Genomic DNA, 21,897 nt, shown 5'->3' with positions numbered 1-21,897 from the left:
TCCACCAGTTCTGAGAATTTTTGCTCTTGTTTTCAGGAGCAAGAAATGCTAAGCCTTTGTCTTTGGCTTTCAGAAGAATGTATTGCCTTTGGTGTAGTAATGTAACAGCAAGTGAACAGGAGGCGATTGTCACCATCATCTCTAGTCTGGCACCTCCCTCATGTTGGCATCCTGTTTATGAAAGCATTCCTGCTGCCATTGCTGGAGAAGCACATGTACGGTTGGGACCAAAAGTCTGTGAAGTTAAACTCATTTTAAATGTTAATTTACTTATTTTTTGTTGTTCTTTAAAAGTTTAAAGATGCCAATTCCACACAATTCCACACAGCAACTGCACACTTTGCTGTGAACAAGCACTGTGCCAGCAGCTGTAATGGGTTAATCATTAATTCCTCTACATTCCAGCTTGGGTGCCGTCACATACTTCTACCCACATTTCAGCCGCACTATCTACATTATACTTTCCAAAGTCAACGGCTTGTGCCACAATACAATCAGATCTTGTGTTGAGTGTGTGATTTTTACATTGTTGAAGTCATCATATCAGTTTTCACATTGAATTTTCACTTCATTTATTGCTTTTGCTTTTGGTGATATTTCATTTACTATATTTTCTGTACACATTCTTTATTACCCTGCTAAATTTTGTCTGTGTATCCCAGTCCAATTTAAAAGCATACTTTTTTGTACAACTTTCTTTGCTCTGTAATGTTGATGTTTGAGCATGAAAATAATGGCTAAGTTTCAAAGCATGAAGTACTCTCCAAAGTGAGTTGTTCCCTTTGTAGTTTCTGAACTCCCTCAAATGCCTCTATTGTTATCTTATTTTTTCCCGGAATGTTTGTCACAGACAGTATTCCAAATTTAAATAATTCCCATACATAGGATCAAGGGGCAGATTATTCACTTCATCACTGTTTTACCGATCAAATATAACTGATACACATGCATTTTTGTCTGGAATGTTTAGTTTCATAGACACGACCTACATTTATTAAACTTGTTTTTTAGTCTGTTTGTGTGATTCAGACATATTTTGTGTGTATTTAACAACTGAACTAACAGAAAACCTGTGCAATGTTCCATCAGACAGCTGGCTTTCTGGTAATGATTGTATACTCAAAAAAAGATTATTAGCAGTTTAAAATGATTCGGCATTAAAAAAACAATCTAAACTTGTGGCAAAACATGATAATAATCTAGCCCACAAATGTTAATCTTGGTCATAAGTGCCAGCTATATGCCACATTTGGCCTGAATGTTCCTGCTCTTTGGGTTTTATGTGAACTCTGATTCATACAGTTTTACAGGGTGGGCCATTTAAATGGATACACCTTAATAAACTGAGAATGGTGGGTGAAATTAACGTCCTGTTTGTGACACATTAGTATATGTGAGGGGGCAAACTTTTCAAGATGGGTGGTAAACCAACTTTTGTTTTTTCAATAGGAAGAGGGTCATTTGACACATCAAACTTATTGGGAATTTCCCAAGAAAAAACGTGGTGTGCTTTTAACGTAACTTTGTTATTTCATGAGTTATTTACAAGTTTTTGCCCACTTATAAAATGTGTGCAATGTGCTGCCCATTGTGTTGGACTGTCAATGCAACCCTCTTCTCCCACTCTTCACACACTGATAGCAACACCGCAGGAGAATTGCCAGCACAGGCTTTTAGTATCCGTAGTTTTAGGTGCTGCACATCTTGTAGATCATTGACAATGGAAAATGAGTCTTTCAGACAAAATTCTGCCTAAATTTCACAAACGTGACTGCTTATTTTATCTTTAGCATTAGTAACTTAGACTATCCCTAACTTGAGCACAATCTTATAGCCAGCATGAAATAATTTTTTACACTTCTTATTTGTTTATGTATACTGTATAGTATTGCTTGTTATTAATGATGTATCTGTGCACCTCATTGTTTTGTAACAATTTGTTTGCCCCCAGAACCTTTAAACAAATATCATAACCTTCTTAAAGGTAGTAATTTTAAAAATCACCTCACTATACCAGATGAATTTGCAGAATTCTTAGCAGATTTCAACAGATACCTCTACAAAATCTTAGATACCTGCTCAGATGAACTTAAATTGGCGTCATTTCTAAAAAAATATAAAACTGACTCAATTAAGTCAATGGCAAAAGACCTGGATAAACACATTGATGACTGTAAAATAATTGAGACAATCTCTGATTTGAAGAATAATAAAAAGCCGGGTCCTGATGGTTATATAAATTAATTTTGTAAAGTTTTAAATACCATAACCTTCTTAATCTTCCTCCTCGAAATGACTTTTATTCATTTCTGATCACATGTAATGTCTTAAGGGCGGAGCTACTGTACCATAGCATCCTATTTCTGCTCTGCTTTCATCCAATCATCAATCTTCTTTCATTATGATAGCAACACATATGTTCCATATATCTATTCAGTCCCCAAAGGAGGAAATTATGCTAATTTCAGGAATGTTTCAAGTGGATGTATGTAACAATAGAAGAAATAAGAAAAATTTTACTTTCATTTCATGGAGGCTTTAATAACTCACAAGACTAATATGTTAATATGCAGTTCTGACAATTGAAGTCAAACTTTAATAAGCAAATTAATTCAGTATATGTGGCAATGGATATGAACAATTTTAAATTTACACAACTTAGAAATATAAAAAAAAAAAATGTCAGAGATCATTGCTTCCTTCATTGAACCACTCATCTCATGATTATAAATACCAGTAGCACTTTCTAATTATATCATATAGAGTGTCTTGCTGTGCAAAATTTGGGTCGGGTGTTTGTGTTTGCACTGTGCATTTGTGTTGAACATCACCTGGCCAGATCCCAAGGAACGGTTGGCTACCGCTGCTGATGAGGATTGCATTTCTCTGTCTGGTACTGGCAAGGATGGCCAACTCCCATAACACAGATAACTATGGGGAAGGCCAATGCTAATGACAGCCTGAACAATAACACATCATTGCTTCCGTTATTTTGTGTTGCATGTTTAATAAAACAGCCAGCCTCAGATCAGGAATTATAGCGTGGAGTTAATGAAGTAGGGGCAATAATTCCTCACTCTCCCCTCCGGCCCTTGTTCTTTTTTTATTACTGATGTGTTTTTTTATTGGTGTTCTTGTAAAGCTTTTGTATTTTTGTCCTGCTCTGTTTTAAGACATCAAATTACTCCCACTGTCTATTTATTTTATCAGAACAATACTTGTATTGACAAATAGCAGAATCCTCACAGTTTCTGTTGTATTGTGTTGAACAACTAATCTGTAACAGGCTACAAGTTATATGGATGAACTTAGGGCTGTATAACATAACAACATATATTGTACACCTGACAAAAGTCTTGTTGCTTATCCAAGTTTTAGAAACAACAAATAATAACTTCACTTCTAGTTAATCATTTGGTATCAGAAGTGGTTAAAATGAAAGGCATAGGCCTCTAGATTACACTCATTTTACCAAAATAGAATATTATTAAGTCTTGATTTTAAATTATTTAATTAGGACTATTTGTTTAGACAACATTCTTGTCACTTAAAAAAAATAATGTACAGTATAAAATATAAAGTTATGGTGCAACGAAAAAAGAACTAATATTGTGCATGACTCCCATGAGCTCGGACGATTGCATCCATACATCTCTGCAATCACTTAAATAACTTGTTAATAAAGTCATCTGGAAAGGCAAAGAAAGCGTTCTTGCATGACTCCTAGAGTTCATCACGATTCTTTGGATTCATCTTCAGTGCCTCCTGCTTCATCTTACCCTGGACATGCTCAATAATGTTCATATCTGGTGGCTGGGCTGGCCAATCCTGGAGCATCTTGACCTTCTTTGCTTTCAAGAACTTCGATGTGGAGGATTTTTCTTTCACCAAACTTGACTGATTTCTGTGAGGTTCATGCTGGTTCCAATGGGTGTTTGCAGTATTTGTGATAATTGGGATGCAGTTCAACAGATAATTCCTTGGAAAAAATCTACAGTACTTTCTGCCACTTTTCCAAATATTCAACAAGAAGTCAAGTTATTATTTGTTGGTTTTACAACTGGGATCGATTACTTTTTTAAGTTATTGTAGAAATGGAGTGATTGTAACAACTTGCCTGATGCAAGTGTCGGTTAAAGTGAGGGATGAAAGAGTGTGTTTTCTACAGGTGGTTTGTGTAGTCCTGTGTGAGTCACACTCAGAATTACATAATATTTTGAGGTTACAGTGTGGTATGGTGGTGGGAAAGAGGAAGAGGTGGGTTTTAGTTGTCATTTGAATGATACTTGTGAATGAGCGTCTGTGCTGGAATGGGAAGATCAAGCCACCAACAAGGAACATTCAATGAAAAGGTTTTGGTGGTTGAAAACATGTTTACTTTGAAAGTTATACTGTGTCTAGGACCGTGTTTAATCCAATATAGCTGTTTTGTACTGATGCACTTTAGTGTCTGTTTTTGCTTGACTTTGTTTACTGTTGTATACGAGTATCCAAAAGTAACATTTCAGTTGTTTAGATTAGCTGCAGCTGTGAGATTTACTAGAGTTTAAAGACATTTGTCTGATGGTCTTCAGTTCGATGTTTGCGGTTTACTTGCATAACTATTGATTGGTCTGAAATGGATTGTATTGAATGGGAAGAGGCTCTTTCAGGTCTACACTGTTGCACTCTGATATTTTAAACTGTCTTATCTTGTTGCTCTTAGGGTCAAACATATACAGTTTCCCAGAATCAGAGCACTGACAACCAGGAACAGCTATTCAGCGTCTTACAGAAATAAGAATCTCCACCCTGAAGAAAGCAGAGCCAAAATCTCTACTCTCGGTCTCAGACTTCTCGCCCTTTTTTTATCCTCCTTGAAAACATGTGTATCTGCATGTGTCTTCACGCTTGGCCTGGCCCAACTTCTTCCTTGAATATTGGAGATGGAGAGAGAGTGGGTTTGTGTGTGTGTGAGAGAGTGCGAGATGCTTGAACACGGCTGAGCTCAGCAGTCAGAGACAGAAACTCACTGTCTGTTTCACTCACTCACACATTCTTCCTCCCTTCATCCCTTGCAGTCTTATTGGGGATGCAGTGTACTACGCATTTTCGAAATCAACAAAATATTGCAATTACATGCGCCGTAACTGTATAATAGAGCTAAAGTGCATTATTGAGTCTTCAAGCTAAATTCTCGTCATTATGCATTATCGAATATATAAGGGATCATGTCAGAAAATAAGCTTAAATCGTTTTGAGATGCATGAAATCTATCTATCTATCTATCTATCTATCTATCTATCTATCTATCTATCTATCTATCTATCTATCTATCTATCTATCTATCTATCTATCTATCTATCTGTCTGTCTGTCTGTCTGTCTGTCTGTCTGTCTGTCTGTCTGTCTGTCTGTCTGTCTGTCTGTCTGTCTGTCTGTCTGTCTATTTTTCTATCTATTTTTCCATCCATTTTTCCATCCATCCTTCCATCCATCCATCCATCCATCCATCCATCCATCCATCCATCCATCCATCCATCCATCCATCCATCCATCCATCCATCCATCCATCCATCCATCCATCCATCCATCCATCCATCCATCCATCCATCCATCCATCCATCCATCCATCCATCCATATATATATATATATATATATATATATATATATATATATATATATATATATATATATATATGAAGGGCTAATAGAGGGACAGGTTACACCCCTACTTTTTGGATTTTTGATGACCACAGAGAGTCTGGAGCTCAGTTTAACATCTCATTCAAAAGACGGCACCCACTGACAGTATAGTGTTCCCTTCAATGTACTGGGGCATAAATACCCACACAGACCACAGGTTGAGTGCCACCTGCTGGCCTCACTAACACCACTTCCAACAGCAACTTAGCTTACCCATGTGGTCTCCCATCCAAGTACTGACCAGGCTCAGCTCTGTTTAGCTTTAGTGAGTAACCGGTCTTGGGCTGCAGGGTGATATGGCTGTGTCAATTTGCTTGAACGTGTCGACGTTGATATGGTACATCGCCAAATATGTAGTACCGGATCCGGTAAAACATGAATGCTCCTTTCCGTTCAGACACTAGCAGAGCACAGGGGATCACGGGACTAATCATGACATGAAGATTACAATCACTGACGAATGGAGATTCGGCTGTTTGAAAAAAAGGGTTAAAGTTAATTTTCACAACAACACCACAGTATAGCCAACCGTGTGCTGTGTTTGTTGTGTTTGCTGTGTTCCTGTCATTTTTACTGTGTTCCTGTCATTTTTCTGCTTTTTGATGTAATAACTTACGCTGCAATGCAGGATTCGTCAGCCCTTTGCTATTGAAGGAGCAGCAGACTATTATGTATATGGAACTTTATCAGACTTTGACAGGGACTTTGTCTGTAACTGTTACAGTTCATATGGACCAGTTTTTTTCTTCCTCTGAATCATAACATGTAAGTGTAATTAAAATTGTTGCCTCCTTTTGTGTAGTTTGCAAAATGTGTGTTTAATTGTGTGTTGTAATTGATAATCACTTATCTATTTTAGATCAGCGCTTGAACTGTATCTCTCAGGTTAAGGGCTCTGTTTTGATGATACATGCGCAAAGTGCAAAGCGCAGGGCGCAAAAGCAATTAAGGCGTGTCGAAATCCACTTTTGCTTTTTTAAGGACAGAAAAATCCGCTTTGCGCTGAGTGTATGATAGGGCCCTAAATCTGTATTGGGCTGTTCACATATTACATTCAAAACCACGTTGAAAATCAACGTGTGCTTCTTCCTTAATAAGCTCAACCCTTTTAGACCATGCACCACGGCGCAAAGCGGATTTTTCTGTCCTTAAAAAAGCAAAAGTGGATTTCGACACGCCTTAATTGCTTTTGCGCCCTGCGCTTTGCACTTTGCGCATAGATCATCAAAACAGAGCCCTTAACCTGAGAGATACAGTTCAAGCACTGATCTAAAATAGATAAGTGATTATCAATTACAACACACAATTAAACACACATTTTGCAAACTACACAAAAGGAGGCAACAATTTTAATTACACTGCGCTGAGTGTATGATAGGGCCCTAAATCTGTATTGGGCTGTTCACATATTACATTCAAAACCACGTTGAAAATCAGCGTGTGCTTCTTCCTTTATCGATTTAAATGCATTTCTGAACTTGCGATCCTCTGCCGTTTGTCTTTGCTATGACCACCATCAGCTGTTCGTCACATGCGTGGCAGGGTCAATTTTCAAAATAGTTCAACTTTTGCCTTTGTGGATTAACACTAAATGTGTGTCGTTGTTTTTATTGGGGTTAGGTTTAGGAATAGAGTAAAATGTTGATGTTTAACTGCGTTGCTTTATTGCAGTCCTGTATTGGGCTTTCACATACTCTTTGCTACTTCAGTGCCGTGGTGGGCATTTCTTTCTGTCTCGTGCTGAACCCAGTCGATCAATCACAACAGTCTGGGTCATCGGACTAATCAAAGCAGATTAGCCTCACGCAAAGGAGAGGTTTGGGAACAAATGAATCGTTGAGTTAATCATATGGGAGTCATTGGGAAAACTATGTTTTTTGACCTTGCATGCATATCGGCCTGTTGTTGGAGACCCCCACAACCAAAATATGACCTTTTATATTACAAAATAGGGGCTGTTAAACAGCCCCTATTTTAACATAAATCTGTATGCTTTGAATAGCTAAAAGTTTAACCGTTTGCATGTTGTATAATTTGGGCCTTAGTCCAACGTTGCAAAAACCGTACAGCAGTCCAATTAAAGAGGATATAATAGCACTGGACACGTTCTTGCTTTAAAATACAGATGCTGATTGGAACAGAGCACATAGTCTTTACATTCTTTTGGGATTATTTTTAACCTAAGATGTCATCTTGACACATTGCTAAACACTCAGAAGAAAAAAATCAATTATGACACAATGGCCAAGGACTTCTGTCTGAATGTGTGTGGGCTGCTGAGTTGCTTTTAAGGAGAATTGATGTACAGTAGTTATGCAGCTATTCGTAGAAAGAGATTGTATTCAATACAAGTTATTTACCAGATGCTTTTTTATGCACTTAAAAATATGTCTAACTTAGTTGACAAGTCTCCTATAAAGACCTATTGTTAGTTCTTACAATTATCCACTTCTACATTTCTATATCCTTAATTGCAAACAAATTTAGCTTTTTCACTCATTCGTAATCATGAAATGTGTCGATTTTGTGAAAGAATTATTGTTTTTTTTTAACCACATTGGAATATAAACTGGAGAAACGATGTGAATGGATTTTTAAAATGCAATGCTGTTCTATCTTGAATTAATTCTGAGTGAATTTTTTTAACAGGAGATGACAAACCAAACTCTCCTTGCCTCAAATTCCTTACAAACCCCACTTGAATGTAAAAAAAAATTATTAATAAAGTTTAGTGTTCATAGTGTGCTTTGTTTACGTAAAGCTTGTGACAATAATAAATTGCCAAAAAATTCTACCTAGTTGACTTGTCTCCTATAATGACCCCTCCTTAGTTCTTACAAGTATCCATTTCAACATACTTGTGTCCTACATAACTTGTATGAAAATATGTAAAAAAAAAAAAAAAAACATGCTAAAAATTGTTTTTGCATGCTTTCTCACGCGCTCGTAACCATTATAATCAATTGTTAAGTCATAACATATGGGATACTGTTTCTGGGTCCAAGACGCTACTCACTTGAATTAGTTTATGACCAATTTTTTCCATAATCACACGTTAAAGTGAATTTCTTATAAAAAATTGTGGTTTACACAACAGTCTCTAGGACTTGCTGCATCACAGACACCAATATTTTAACAATTTCTAAAAAAAAAATTATCACATTCTGGCCATCTGATATTAGGCATGGAGAGATATATTGGGATCATGATTTTTGAAAGTATTACATCACTTTGTAAACGTTTATTATTAGGATTTTGTTTAGCCTCTCTGTACAGTTTGATAGAGCGCTTGGACCCGGAAACTGCTTTGCATGAAGTTAGACTTAACAAGCGGATGTACTGTAGATTTGTTTATTCAAGAGTCACACTGAGCACTTTTTTCTTTTTTTATTACATGGGAATCTAAGGGCCCAATCATACACACGCGATAAGGCGCCATTTGTTGCTATTTTCAGACCAGCACGACACTAATTTTCATGTTTTGCGCCACGTTGTTTAAATGGCAAATCCATTTGCTTTACTTTGTGGACTCATGGGTGTGCTGGTCTAAAAAGCAGGTGTGTTGAGGCGCATTGTTGGCGCGTTGCTATTTAGATTTTTTTTTTTTTTTATTTATGACAATTTGCATTTGTATAATGTTATTATTATAAACAGTATTATTTATTTTATGCGTAATAATATTTGATTTAAGATTGTTTCGTTTGTTCAGTTTTGGAGAAAAATGCATCACCATATGGAGCATTAGAATAGGAAGTGTGTTTGAACATGACAAGTTTTTTCATTATTATTGTTCATTTATTTGTTTGCTGGAAATTAGAACTGAATTTAGAAATAGTTTTGAAACAAATCTTTGCTCTTAACAAACTAAATTAAATATGTAGGCTAATGGATGTCTTGAGTTTCCACCATTTCCTCATCCACAAAAGTATAGGAGTAAAGTAAAGACAAAGTAAACAGGTCGAATGGAGAACTCTTGTTGGTTATCCTCGCGCTGCAGATGGTCTGTTTAATTGTTTAAAAGTATTCAGTTTTTCCACTTACTGCCATGTAGATAGCAAATGAGCCATGTCACAACACAGCTGACTCTTATAAGGCAATGGGAGATGAGAATCTGATTGATTTAATGCACTTCATGCTCAAAACACACCCATAACTCATTAAAAGAATAAGCACAACCCTGTTAGACCATGTGCCAGGGTGCAAACCGTATTTTTCTGTCTTTAAAATGGCCGAAATGGATTCGTAATTGCCCTGAATGTTTTTGCGCCATGCGCTTAGACTTTGTGTCTGATCGTTAAAATATATAAGAAAAACAATTGATAAAAGTAGATTCTAAATCAGAAAAATTCAGCTTATAACTAATCAAACCTTCAAACACTGAACATTTTAGCTCAGAAGTCTTTGAAATTCTTGGAAATGGACCTTTAAAATTATTCAATACGCTACATTCATTTTGGTGGCTAAAAACATAATCAAATGAGCTAAAAACAGCTAATAAACAAGCACAGAGAAGGTCGGGGAATATGCAGAACTTGATTGAGGCATAATGTGCTTCAGTTCCAAATGGATTGGGTGCGGGCCTGGCGATGGGCCGTACAACTGGAGCTGCTTCTTTTCTCTTTGCTCAGATGGAAGGAGGGGTTTAGGGGGGCTTTGGCTGGTAAATCCCCAGGCACAGAGGGGATCAACAGCACCAGGCTGAGCTCCAGCAAAGCATCTCTGGCATCAGCTCTGTCATTAGCATGGGCCGCTTCAATTCCCTAAATCTCTGACGGGCCTCTCAGCGTGATCTAGTTGTGATATCCCACACCTGTGATTCCGAGTTCTGCCTGTTCTTTAAGCCTCAAGGGGGCTTGAGTTTTGATGCGTGCACAAGCAAGAGGCTGAGGAGGACAATGTTTAGGACTGAATAGCAGAGAACAAGTTTTCAGAGTACATCATGTTTTTGCATTATTTGTTCATTGTATATACTGCAAAGATTGCTGGAGTCTTATAATTCTCAAATGTGGGCTTCTTTTTATTATAAGTTAAGCTAAATTAAATAGCTGTTTGTAGATTTTTAAGATTGTTTAAAAATATTTAGTTGCTTGTTGAGAAAATATGACAATTATAAAATTGTTAGAAAAAATTGATTCTGAGACTTTCAAAATGCTCTTCTCTCTTGAATTGATTCTGAGTTTTGGGCATCCATACTCTTCTTGCATACAGGTCCTTACATATACCACGTGAACCTAAAATATTCATTCTTAACAGTAGGTTTACGTGAATTACAAGAATGTTTATGGTGACCTGTGTATCTTGTAATCTTGACATAAAATCACACTTACAAAACTTGCCAAATGCGCAAGCAATCTCCCTCATGAGCATTTGAGTTTATGGTTAAAAACTAGTCAAGAGCTGTTAAAACTAATTTTTGACTTGATTTCTTAAACACACTTCTAATTAAATAAGTAATTAATTACTAATTACCTGCATTTGTGGTTCAATAAAGGCAAGGAAGGCAGTGTTAAGTATTCCTACTATTAGATTTTTTTATTAATGGTTTGAATTTGTATTTGTTTATATATTTTTAATATTTATTTGATTTTTTTTTTTTTTTGTTCCCTGGGTTGTGTCCAAAATACTTATAATTGTTTTAATTTCTTTGACTTTTTTTTAATGGTTTCAGTATATTTTTGTATTTTAATTTAATATTATTTAATTAATTTTGTTATTGAGTTTTATTTATTTATTTTATCATATATATTCTTTTTTTATTTATTGATTATTTAATTTAATTTACTCATTTTATAAAAAAATGTTATATATATATATATATATATATATATATATATATATATATATATATATATATATATATAATTTTTTTTTTTTTTATGAATAATAAAGTTAGCAAAGGTTCATGTGAATTACAAGAAGGTTTATGGTGAGCTGTGTATACAATAATTTTGACATCAAACTCCACTTACAAAATTTGCTGAATGCACAAGCAAACTCTCTCATGGGCATTTGTGTTTACGGTTAAAAACTAGCCAAAAACTGTTAAATACTAACATCTGAACATCTAACATTTCTTGAAGCATTTTTCTGACTAAATTAGTAACTAATTACTAATTAACTGAATTAGTAGTTTAATAAAGACAAGGAAGAATGTTTTAATTAATGGTTAGAATTTGTATTTGTTTATATATTTGTATTCTTTATTTGATTTTATTTGTTGATCTTAAGGGAGTTGTCAGCACTGTCTCAGGGCCTCCCTTGCATGCTTGTATCAGATGTCAGTCATCGCTGGTCCTGGTGTGTCTGAATTCACGTTAAGGGTTACATAACTCTTGTCCTGCGAAGTCACTCGCCGTGCATCTGTCTGCCCAGCTGCCAGCAGTCAGAAAGCTGCCAAACATCCTCGGCGTCCAACAGAAGCTGACTGTCGCACAGAAGCCGACTTTACACCTTCATTTGACAATCCTGTCTGTCACAACAGCGTGCCTTATTTTAATGTATGAACAGCCCAGGAACACTTATGTGTCGTGTTAATGGATTTTTTCATTATTTAGTCATTATGTACTCAGCCACATGCTGCTCCAAACCAGTGTGACTTGTTTTCTTCTGTGGAACAGGAAAGATGTTTCAGGGTTTATTTTTTTAGCTCATTGAGCTTTTTCTGTAAAATCCACCGATAAAAATCCAATCATAAAGTTGGTCTATATTTGTATGCTGTATAGTAAACTCTATTCTGAAGTCAAATAGTAGCTTTGCATGAGATAATTGGTGGTTTTCTTCTTATTCCCTATAGTGAATTAATTGGAGAAGAATTCATTTGTAAAGAACTTATTCTCTTGAGACCGATCTGGCCAGTGATGCCTCATTCACACTAGCAGCGACTTTAGAGCTGCCTGTCGCTCTGGGTGGCAACCTGCTGCAAACACAGGTCTGTGTAGTAAAGCTGTAACAGAATTCGGCCTAAGCCTGACAAAAAAAACTTTTTGATTGACAGCCTTTTAAAAGCCCAAACCCATTTACAGTCAGACATTATTCAAATGTGCACATGCACACAGCTCTTTTGCCTTTTTTAAAAGAATGAGTTGTTTACACACAGCAAAATCCTCTGAGTAAAACTGACTCGGTTTAGAGAGTATTTGGTCCCTCTTTAAATAAGGGCAAACAGGTTGGTAATAAGTAAAGCTGCTGTTTGTAGAGTCGCTTTTTCGATTTGATCCTCTGCTGAGATTTTGAGAGATTCAATGTATTATATATCCGCTGATTTTATCTAAGGCTGTGAGTGAAGTGAGTTGGAGTTTTGTGTTTCTCTTCTGTGTTTCTGCCTATAAACTGCAGGTATTCTTCATCAGGGCTCAATCATCATCTTACTAATCCTTTCATTGTCTCATTCACTTGAGTAACTTTAACTCCGTTTAGAGAGGAACCAAATACTAAATCTATCTAAATTTTTTCTCAGGACTTTGCTGTGTACATGTTTTTACTGTTTTTCTGTAGGCCACTTAGAAGTTGGAACAAAGAAATAAAACAAGTCCTCTGTAACATTGTAACATCTCAGCACTCTAAATAGGCCTAGGTACATACACCAAGCCTTTAAATTTACCAACACACCAATAAAAATAAGTCTTTCCTAACCATTTAAATTAATATAAAATCTAAATTATGACAGGTATTTGAATAATAAAAGAATAATGCCAACATTAGCCTATATACTCTGTTTACTTTATGCATTTATGATTTACTTAATTATGATTTGAAGATAAGGCTACGTGTTTTTATGGAGGAACATTATTGAATCCAGTGTAGATGGCTTAAGCACGGTCCATTTCAACAACATCCATTTCAATTTCCATGACAGTGGTATCAGTGTAGCGAGTGACCTCGTCATATTTCCTGTCAGCTTGCTGTACATTTTCCCACTCAGCAAAATTCGCTCTTTTTGACTTCTCCATCATCATTTGTTTGTTTTGGTCTTTGTCTTGTGATCAAAATACTTATAATTGTTTTAATTTCTTTGTCTTTTATTAATAGTTTCAGTATATTTTAGTATAGTTTCATTTTAAAAAAAAGAATCTATTTTAGTTTAGATTAGTTTTTTATTTTTCTGTAAATTCTCACATTCTCATATATATATAATTGGAGCAATTCCAAAATGTCAACCATGCGATGAAAAATTATACATATTTTGACCAGGTTTTTTTTTTTTTAAATAGCTCTTATGTAAAAATGTTGTGTTTGTATTCATGATTAATTCATATAGTACCATGTCCACACATGTAGCAGAATGACAATAAAACTTGTCTTGAAAAAACTGAGCTTCAACCAAAATAGTGAAACCGTTTCTACATTTTTGGTGTAAGCAAGCATTTACAGTAATTTAAAAATACCTAAAAATGTCTGTTAATGTTTTCAAAGTATTATATTTGATTTAGCAAAGTTACACAAGTGCTAATTTTACATCTGTCACATCTATAACAAAGCTTTTTCCGCATAAATGCAAAAAAAAATAAATAAATCAACAATTTAGTTCTATTAAGACCCAACCTTGGTCCTTTTAATTAGGATTGTTTCTTTTGGGTTGTGCAGTTTAATTCACAGAATTTCTCCAAAGTGTGTTGTATACTGCAAACTTGCCAACATTTTTTTAGTCACATCCGTAACGCATGTTTATTTTTCTCATTTAAAATCTAAAACTAAATTACAGATTGATATTTTTCTGATCCTTAGGGTTTTTTGTTCTGGAAAATATAAACAGATGTTTCAATATAATGTCAACATTTACTTTCTTTGTGAATTTATGATTTCAGTTTTTACTGCAAATGTCACTACCATAACACTTGAATTGCGCATGAGTATTTTCTGGTTTGTAAAAATTGTAGTGCAAAATTTTCACATCGATGTGCTTTTTTTAATCAATCTTTTGCATCATTTTTGCAGGTTGAAGACTCCAATTCCCGTTGTAATTGGATGGAAAAGAGTGACTTGTTACATTCATCAAATTCCACCCTTTGATACTCTACAAAATTAAGAATGACCAACGGGCTTGAAGCGACATAAGCCAAAGTAAGTGATGACTTTTGCTTGCAACCACCTGGGAGAAAGGGCTGGGCCGATAAAAGATATTATATCAAATCTCGATAAAATTGATGTCAATACCAATGATAAGCTCTGGACTTTTTTGCTCTATATTTATCTACAGTAAAAGTCAATCAAACAGTAAAAATATGCAACAATGGGAATCTAAAAGTGTGTTGATATTAGAAATGAACTAAATTTTCTGCCGCCGAAAATTTATTGGCCGAAAATATGTTATGCCACTTAATGGACCCACTAATTTTTATGGCTTCAGTCATTGTTGGGGTAGTCTTTAAAATCTAGAAACATCTTATATCGAAATATATACAGTGTATATATATTGTTATCATTCAATATGGAAAATAATTATAGAGATTGCATTTCCATATCGGCCAGCCCTACCTGGGAGCAAACAATACATAATAACAAATTTTTTGTGCTCAAGATCAATTTGTAAACCCATTGATATTCATATTGAACTTTATGTTTGCGTCCATTATCACATCACCTGGTTACAGGAACAACAGACCTGTGACTTGTATGACTTGTATTTGTCAGAGTATTTACACTAGTGTGCACTTGAGTGTGTTTAAAGATCAGGTATCAGTTTGTCTGTTATATTGGGTTTGCCATTGTGCCCCGTCCCTCTGTAAACACCGCTTAGAGAATGCGTCAGGTTAGACTGCAGTGTGAAACCATTGGGCTTCCTTAAGTGAGCGCTACAGTACCTGCCGCTTGACATAGTACAGTCTGTTCTCCACTGTACTGTCTGAGGTTGTGTGTGTGTGTGTGTGTGTGTGTGTATGTGTGTGTGTATGTGTATGTGTGTGTGAGAGAGAGAAAGAGAGGGAGAAAGAGAGAGCACATCTCATTCGTGCCAACTAACGCTTGCCAGAGAACAACCTTGGATGTACATGCTTGCCAAATGAAGCTAAACAAAAACAACAGATTTTTTTAACCAGCTAGTTGCCATACTCTCCTTTTTGTCTGTATAATCAAGGTGTGTGTGTGTGTGTGTGTGTGTATGTGTGTGTGCGCGCGTGCATGCATGTGTGCGGACGTGCCATTAGCATGGTAAAATGGCCAGTGGAAGGTGAATTTGAAGTGATTACATAATTTTGTGTTCCTGGATGTGAAACTGCATTTTAAATGATTATAATGTTATTGATTATAATGTGTTATTGGACCCTAATTTTTCACTTTGCAAAATTGACAACATTTTTTTTTTAAATTGCACACAAAGCATCAATAGCATTTTGTTCTTGTTTTATGGTTGATTGTTCAATTTCTGTACCTGAGTACTGTTAGACTCCCCAGAAAACCACTAAGCACAGTTTGTTTCACTTTTATTGTTGCCTTGTCATATTTATAAATGCTTGTCAATTTTATTTAGATGCAGATGCACTGCTTAGAAACTCCTGTTTATTTTTCTAATTCAAAATATGCTTTTGGCCATTTACATATATTTGACTTTAAAAATGAACCATTAGGACTATTAAAATTTTTTAAAAGTCTGTTTAATTGTCTAAGCAGTCATTTTACTGTATATATGTTTATATATATATATCCATTTCAGATGTAAATATAAGAGAGAGAAAGAAAACAGATGAATGATAAAAAAAATAGATATAGTGCTCAGCGTAAATGAGTACAGCCCCTTTTAAAAATGAATATTTTTATCCATTGCTCAGTGAATATAGACAATGGTTTTTGGTGCATTTAAATGAAACTGTTTTATTTACCAGTTATGTTCCTTAAAATAGACGTTGTTCACCTAACATTAGGCATAGAAAGATAACACATTAAAATTTATACAAGATATTGCAAAGAATAAAAATTACAAACTAGAAAATATCATCAATTTTAAATTATTTTTAATATTTAATAATATTAAAATAATATTATATTAATAATAATAATATTGTATTAATAACTAAACACATAAAATAGATTTGCAATATAGTGTTTTATATAATCTTCACGATAAAGGCATCAGTAGAATGAATGTCCACTGGTCACATTTAAGACAAAATAAACAATTTAAAATGTTAATACGCATCCTCATGTTTCCGTTGATTAGGGTTCGAGAGGGGTGTGTTTGAACTCATTACCTGATTGGCCTATATCCACACTTTCTCGTTTCCACTTTTGTGCAATACCCCTCAGGTCACATTGTTAATACATTTAAATTAATTTTAGATGTAACTTTGTCTGTTTCCAGTTCTCCATTTTTTACTTTTTTAATAAAAGTGCCAAAAAGCTCATATAGTACAAAACACTTACATTTATTCTAAGAAAAAAATGAGACCCCAATAGTTTTTTCCCCCGCTCTGCATGAACCACTTTACCTGTAACACAGCATCTTAAATGCACAAGCTCATTTCCCCTGATTCACCTAGAGATTCAATAATGCCCTGCGCTGCATTACGCAACGCCCGTGTGGTATTTCAATGGACAGAAATATTCTGACAAACGAACGCCTACTCACGTCTCTGTTCTGCTTCTCTCACAGTTCATCTTTCTACAACAGCAGCTATTTTCAGCACTGTGGAATATCACATTGTATGGCATGAGCCAACGGAACGGATGTTAGCTTGTAAACTGCCCGCTATTACAGTCAAATTCAATGCTATTCCCTCAGGCCAATGAAAAAAAAGATACCCAATTTGATATCCAGGTCTAGTGCTGCATATTACAGCCAAGGAGTGATAATGATTTCTTAAATGCTCCTAGAGTTATTATCATAAATCTATTATCATAATCTAATTGAATAGCTTCATAACACTTTTTTTATTTTGGGGTGTGTATGCTAAGAGTTGAAGGAGTCCCTCTGGTGTGTGTTTTTATGCGTAATAAATATTAAGCTGGTAATCGTGGTTCAGACTTGTTGTTTAGACGTTAGTGTACAGGACAAATCTGAATAGTCTCCGTGCTGTGGCGCTGTAGGGCCCTCAGGAAATCCCTCAGACCCCTGGAGAGGCCTGTGTGCCCCCTCTTTTGCCCACCGATACGAAATAAGCTGCTGTAATTGGGAAAATAAACAGTAGATTAATGCTAGATCATGTGGCATATACTTGGTGTTTATAGTGAGCTGCTGTGTATGAAAAGGCCTGTTTGTAATCCTGTGCACGCTGTTTGTAAAGGTCGGGTTTTGTGAATGGTCAAACTCCATTAGTGAGTAAAATATGTCCTGGACATTTAGTAATTTTGTTCTGTAAATATTTGATCTGAATATTTCACTTCCTAGATTTCAGTAATATACATGTAGGTTAACGATGTCAGATATGTAAATGATTTTTTAAGTGTTTATTTTGGTCACTTCCTTGCTTGACAGAAAGGGTTAATGATGATAACTACTTAATGATGGAAATAAAATATTCCAGATTTTCATAAATAACATTACAGATCAATAACAAAACAATAAACAATAAAGGAATTAAAAAATAAAAATAAAGGAAAGGAAATATGATTGTTGGAAGTTTTTTCCCCCATTTGATTAATGCTTTAAAGAGCTATAAACTTTATTGTAGACTTTGAAAAAAACAATGATATCATCGAAAATAATACTTTAGGGGGTTTCAGCCAGGATGGGTTTGGTTGGTTCAATAGACAACACACCGACAAAGTCCAGAATTTGGCCTCTATATGAGCTCATATGAGTGCAATTTTTGACATCATGCCATCATAAACTGTGAAAATAACTGAAAGGCTTTAGAAAAAAATCATTTTTAACTATTCAAATTTACAAATTCTGACTGAGGAAATGAGCTGGCCAGTTTGTTATTTACCTACAGGCTACAGTTTTTAATATTTTTTTAGTTGGTTCGGGGTTTATACGTTTTAACAGATTCCTAATTGTTTTTTGCACGATTTATAAATTTGTATTTTAAAAACAAGTATTTTTCATACTTCTTTATTTACCCTAATCCCATAACATTATTTTTTAAACGGTTAAACTGTAGTTTACAGTTTAAACACACAATTCTAAATAAACATGTTGTGGTAAAATAGGGGGGTAAGCACTTTGACAGAATTGTAAGAAATATTTTGCTGCAATATTTTTAATGCAGCAAAGATTGATGCTTAAATGTCACTAAAATGCTGTACTGTATTTGAAACTCATAATTTAATAGAAATTGAGGAAAATAACTGCAAAAAGCTTTACGTTGTGAGGAAAAAGAACCACTCCTTTCAGTAGTCTGGCTACGGTCCTTCACTTTAACAACTACATTTTTGGGAAACAACTTAACCCTTTAGGAAATATGAATGGGAAAAAAGATTTTTGATTCACTACTGCTGAAAAACTAGGTTGACACCAACGTACTCTTTGAGGTTTTGATCTTCAGGGAAGAAGTTTGATTAAAACTGCTGAAGTTTCATTGGGTTGAAGTTACTCTTCTGCTAATATTTCAATTTTTTTTATTTGTGGTCAGATTTGCTTATTTAATCCATCATATTTGGAAATGGGACCAGTGAAATACTACACTCTAAAAATGTTTGGTTGTTTCAATCCAAATATTGGCAAATATGGATAGGTAGGTAATAAATGACTTTGAAAATAAAGGGCAGCTATGATGAAAATCCTCTTTTGTAAGCTGTTTGGACAGAACTGTTTGTAAGTAAAGTGTGTCCACAGTCATATTGGCATGATGTAATGGCAATAAGTCTCTTTTTTTATTTCCTGATGGTAAAATAGGATCCAAATCCCTTCCATTTTGAGGTCCGCCACAATGTGATGTAGAAGTGCGGTTTCCCCACCCACCAAATTGATTGATAGCCACATATTAACATGTCTCTGTAACGCGTATAATCATATCAACAAAACAAACGTGTGCAAAGCAACTGCGATTAAAAGATCTGTTCAGCTCTCTGTGATCATCAGTCATCATCAAATGTGATCAAGAAAGAGTTTTACAAGGTTAAATCGTTTTTAAAACAGAGCAAGTTAATGAATTACAGTGATTTTACTGTCTTTACTTCATCACCACAGCTGCATGTCAGTACAATTATAAAAAAAGAAGACACTTCAATCCCAGTTCGTGGACGTTAAATCAGGTTTATTTAGGACATTACCATAACGGATATCCATACAGCAGTGAATATTAATGTGTATCCTGTCACATTTGCCTTAGAAAAACAGTGCAAAGTTAAACGCGTGCTGTGTGTCTGTGTGTGCATGATCTTTGTAACAACATTGTGTGTGACTCATTACAGAAAGGCTTGAATTTATTCGGGAGAGTTCTTACTGTAGTATTTTTCACAAATATTACGTAAGATCTGCTTCATTGTGTTCAGAGCAGAAAATTTCAATATTCTGATAGGTATTTTAAACAATCTGGTGGGTGTTTTGAGCTGAAACTTTAAAGGCACACTCTGAAGACACAAAAGATGTATCTTAAATCTTGAAAAAGGGGGCAAATAGGTGCCCTTTAAGTCAGTGACCTGGTTTGTCCATATTTTACCATAATTTAGGTTGTAATAACTAACCATTTTTAATGTTTAGAGAATTCAAAGACCAGTTGCCATTGGTATATCTATCAGCTTTAGACTAGGCATTCTGGGAAAATAAAAATAGGAAGTAATTTCCTGCCAGATCATTTTAAATGCAAACAGTTGCCATATGATATATTTAACCTCATTAACTTATTAATAAAGATCATCTCACACTGTTGAAATGAACACTGTGTAGTAAAGGAAAAGTGTTAAGCAAATGTCACACCAGTTTCAGGCTTGATCTATGCTTTACCTCACTGTGCAGATATTAAACTTAGCAACCTAAAATGAAATGAAAACCCAGGCACACTTGCAAAACCAGTAACCATGGAAACACACAGGAAATCTCCAATAACTCAGGCTCAGATCCCAACTGTTCCCACTTGTGAAGAATAGACTGTTTGGGAAGGTCAGTGAAGTGCCCGGTTGAATGTTTTGGCAGCGATCACTGACTTTGAATAGGCTGAGCGCTGACACACAGCACTTGCTACAGACTCACGCTCCTAATGCCTTGTTAATGACTTTGAGGATCAACAGACCTCTGACTAGTTGTGAGTGTATGGCGGGTCAGCGACAGACCATACAGTCTGTGAGGTGTAAAGAAAGCATGTCTGGCTTAGTCTATTCATTGACGCTTGGCTAACAAGTGAATTTCAGCCTGATGCGGTGGTCAGTCATGAGTTTATGGGCTTTGATGAGCTCATCACAGTGTCATCCTATTGGAAATCACAGATTTGGTGCCAGGAAAAAGGCAGATGCTATTTTGCATTTCATAAAATTTTATGTGTTACGAACTTATTGTTTGTGTGGTCGTGCGTGAAGAGTGTTGAAAGCATCCTGGATGGACATTTCGTCACTTCAGTGTTTTGTTGGTAAGACTAAATAAAGTTTCATTTTCATTTGTTGACTAAATTAGTTAAAAGCACACAATTGTTAAGTAAAACATTTATAAATCTCAGTTTCCTTAATTGAAGCTGTAACATATGCAACTGGAATTGAACAACTGTAGGTTTTAACAACAAATATTTGTTACTCTAACAAATGTTTTGCTTTTTGTTAAGGTTACTTGGTGCTTTAAATTATGCACCATATTGTGAAGTGATATTTTATTTTCCTCTGCTTCTCAGCAATATCTCTCAGCAATATCAGCAAATCTTTGGTTAATTAATTTGAACTAAATTAAACTACACTAAAAACTTAAATATATGTTTTTGAAAACTCTTATGGCATACTGAACTGTACATATCATTTGCAACAATCCCTGGCAATTTTTGTTTTGTTTTGTTTTGTTTTGTTTTTTTGTTGTTTTGTTTAGGTTTTTTTTTGTTTGTTTCTAGTTTTTTGTTTTCTCTTGTCTTGTTTTTGTTTTATTTCTCGTTTTGTTTCCTTTATTTTGTTTTGTTTTGTTGTTTTTGTTTTGTTTTGATTGTTTTGTTTCTTGTCTTGTTTGTTTTTGTTTATTGTTTTGTTTTGTTTTGTTTTTGTTTCTTGTTTCTTGTTTCTTGTTTTTGTTTCTTGTTTTGTTTGTTTTGTTTTGTTTGTTTTTGTTTGTTAATTTGTTTTTGTTTGTTGTTTTTGTTTCTTGTTTCTTGTTTTTTTGTCTCTTGTTTTTGTTTCTTGTTTTTGTTTCTTGCTTTGTTTCTTGTT

General features: G+C 34.9%; 1 protein-coding gene across 2 annotated transcripts in view; it reads left to right on the top strand.

Moving 5' to 3' along the window:
* The window catches only part of hivep3b (HIVEP zinc finger 3b), a 104,514-nt gene that overhangs the window by 10,028 nt on the left and 72,589 nt on the right, over window positions 1-21,897 (top strand). For both annotated transcript variants that reach the window (XR_012392246.1, XM_009292502.4), the window contains exon 2: window positions 14,620-14,745. The gene's annotated coding sequence lies outside the window, so the exon portion shown is untranslated. The remainder of the gene's footprint in view (window positions 1-14,619; window positions 14,746-21,897) is intronic.

This window comes from Danio rerio, chromosome 16, assembly GCF_049306965.1.
Source record: "Danio rerio strain Tuebingen ecotype United States chromosome 16, GRCz12tu, whole genome shotgun sequence".
Lineage (NCBI taxonomy): Eukaryota > Metazoa > Chordata > Actinopteri > Cypriniformes > Danionidae > Danio > Danio rerio.
This window is presented reverse-complemented; position numbering and strand designations above follow the sequence as displayed.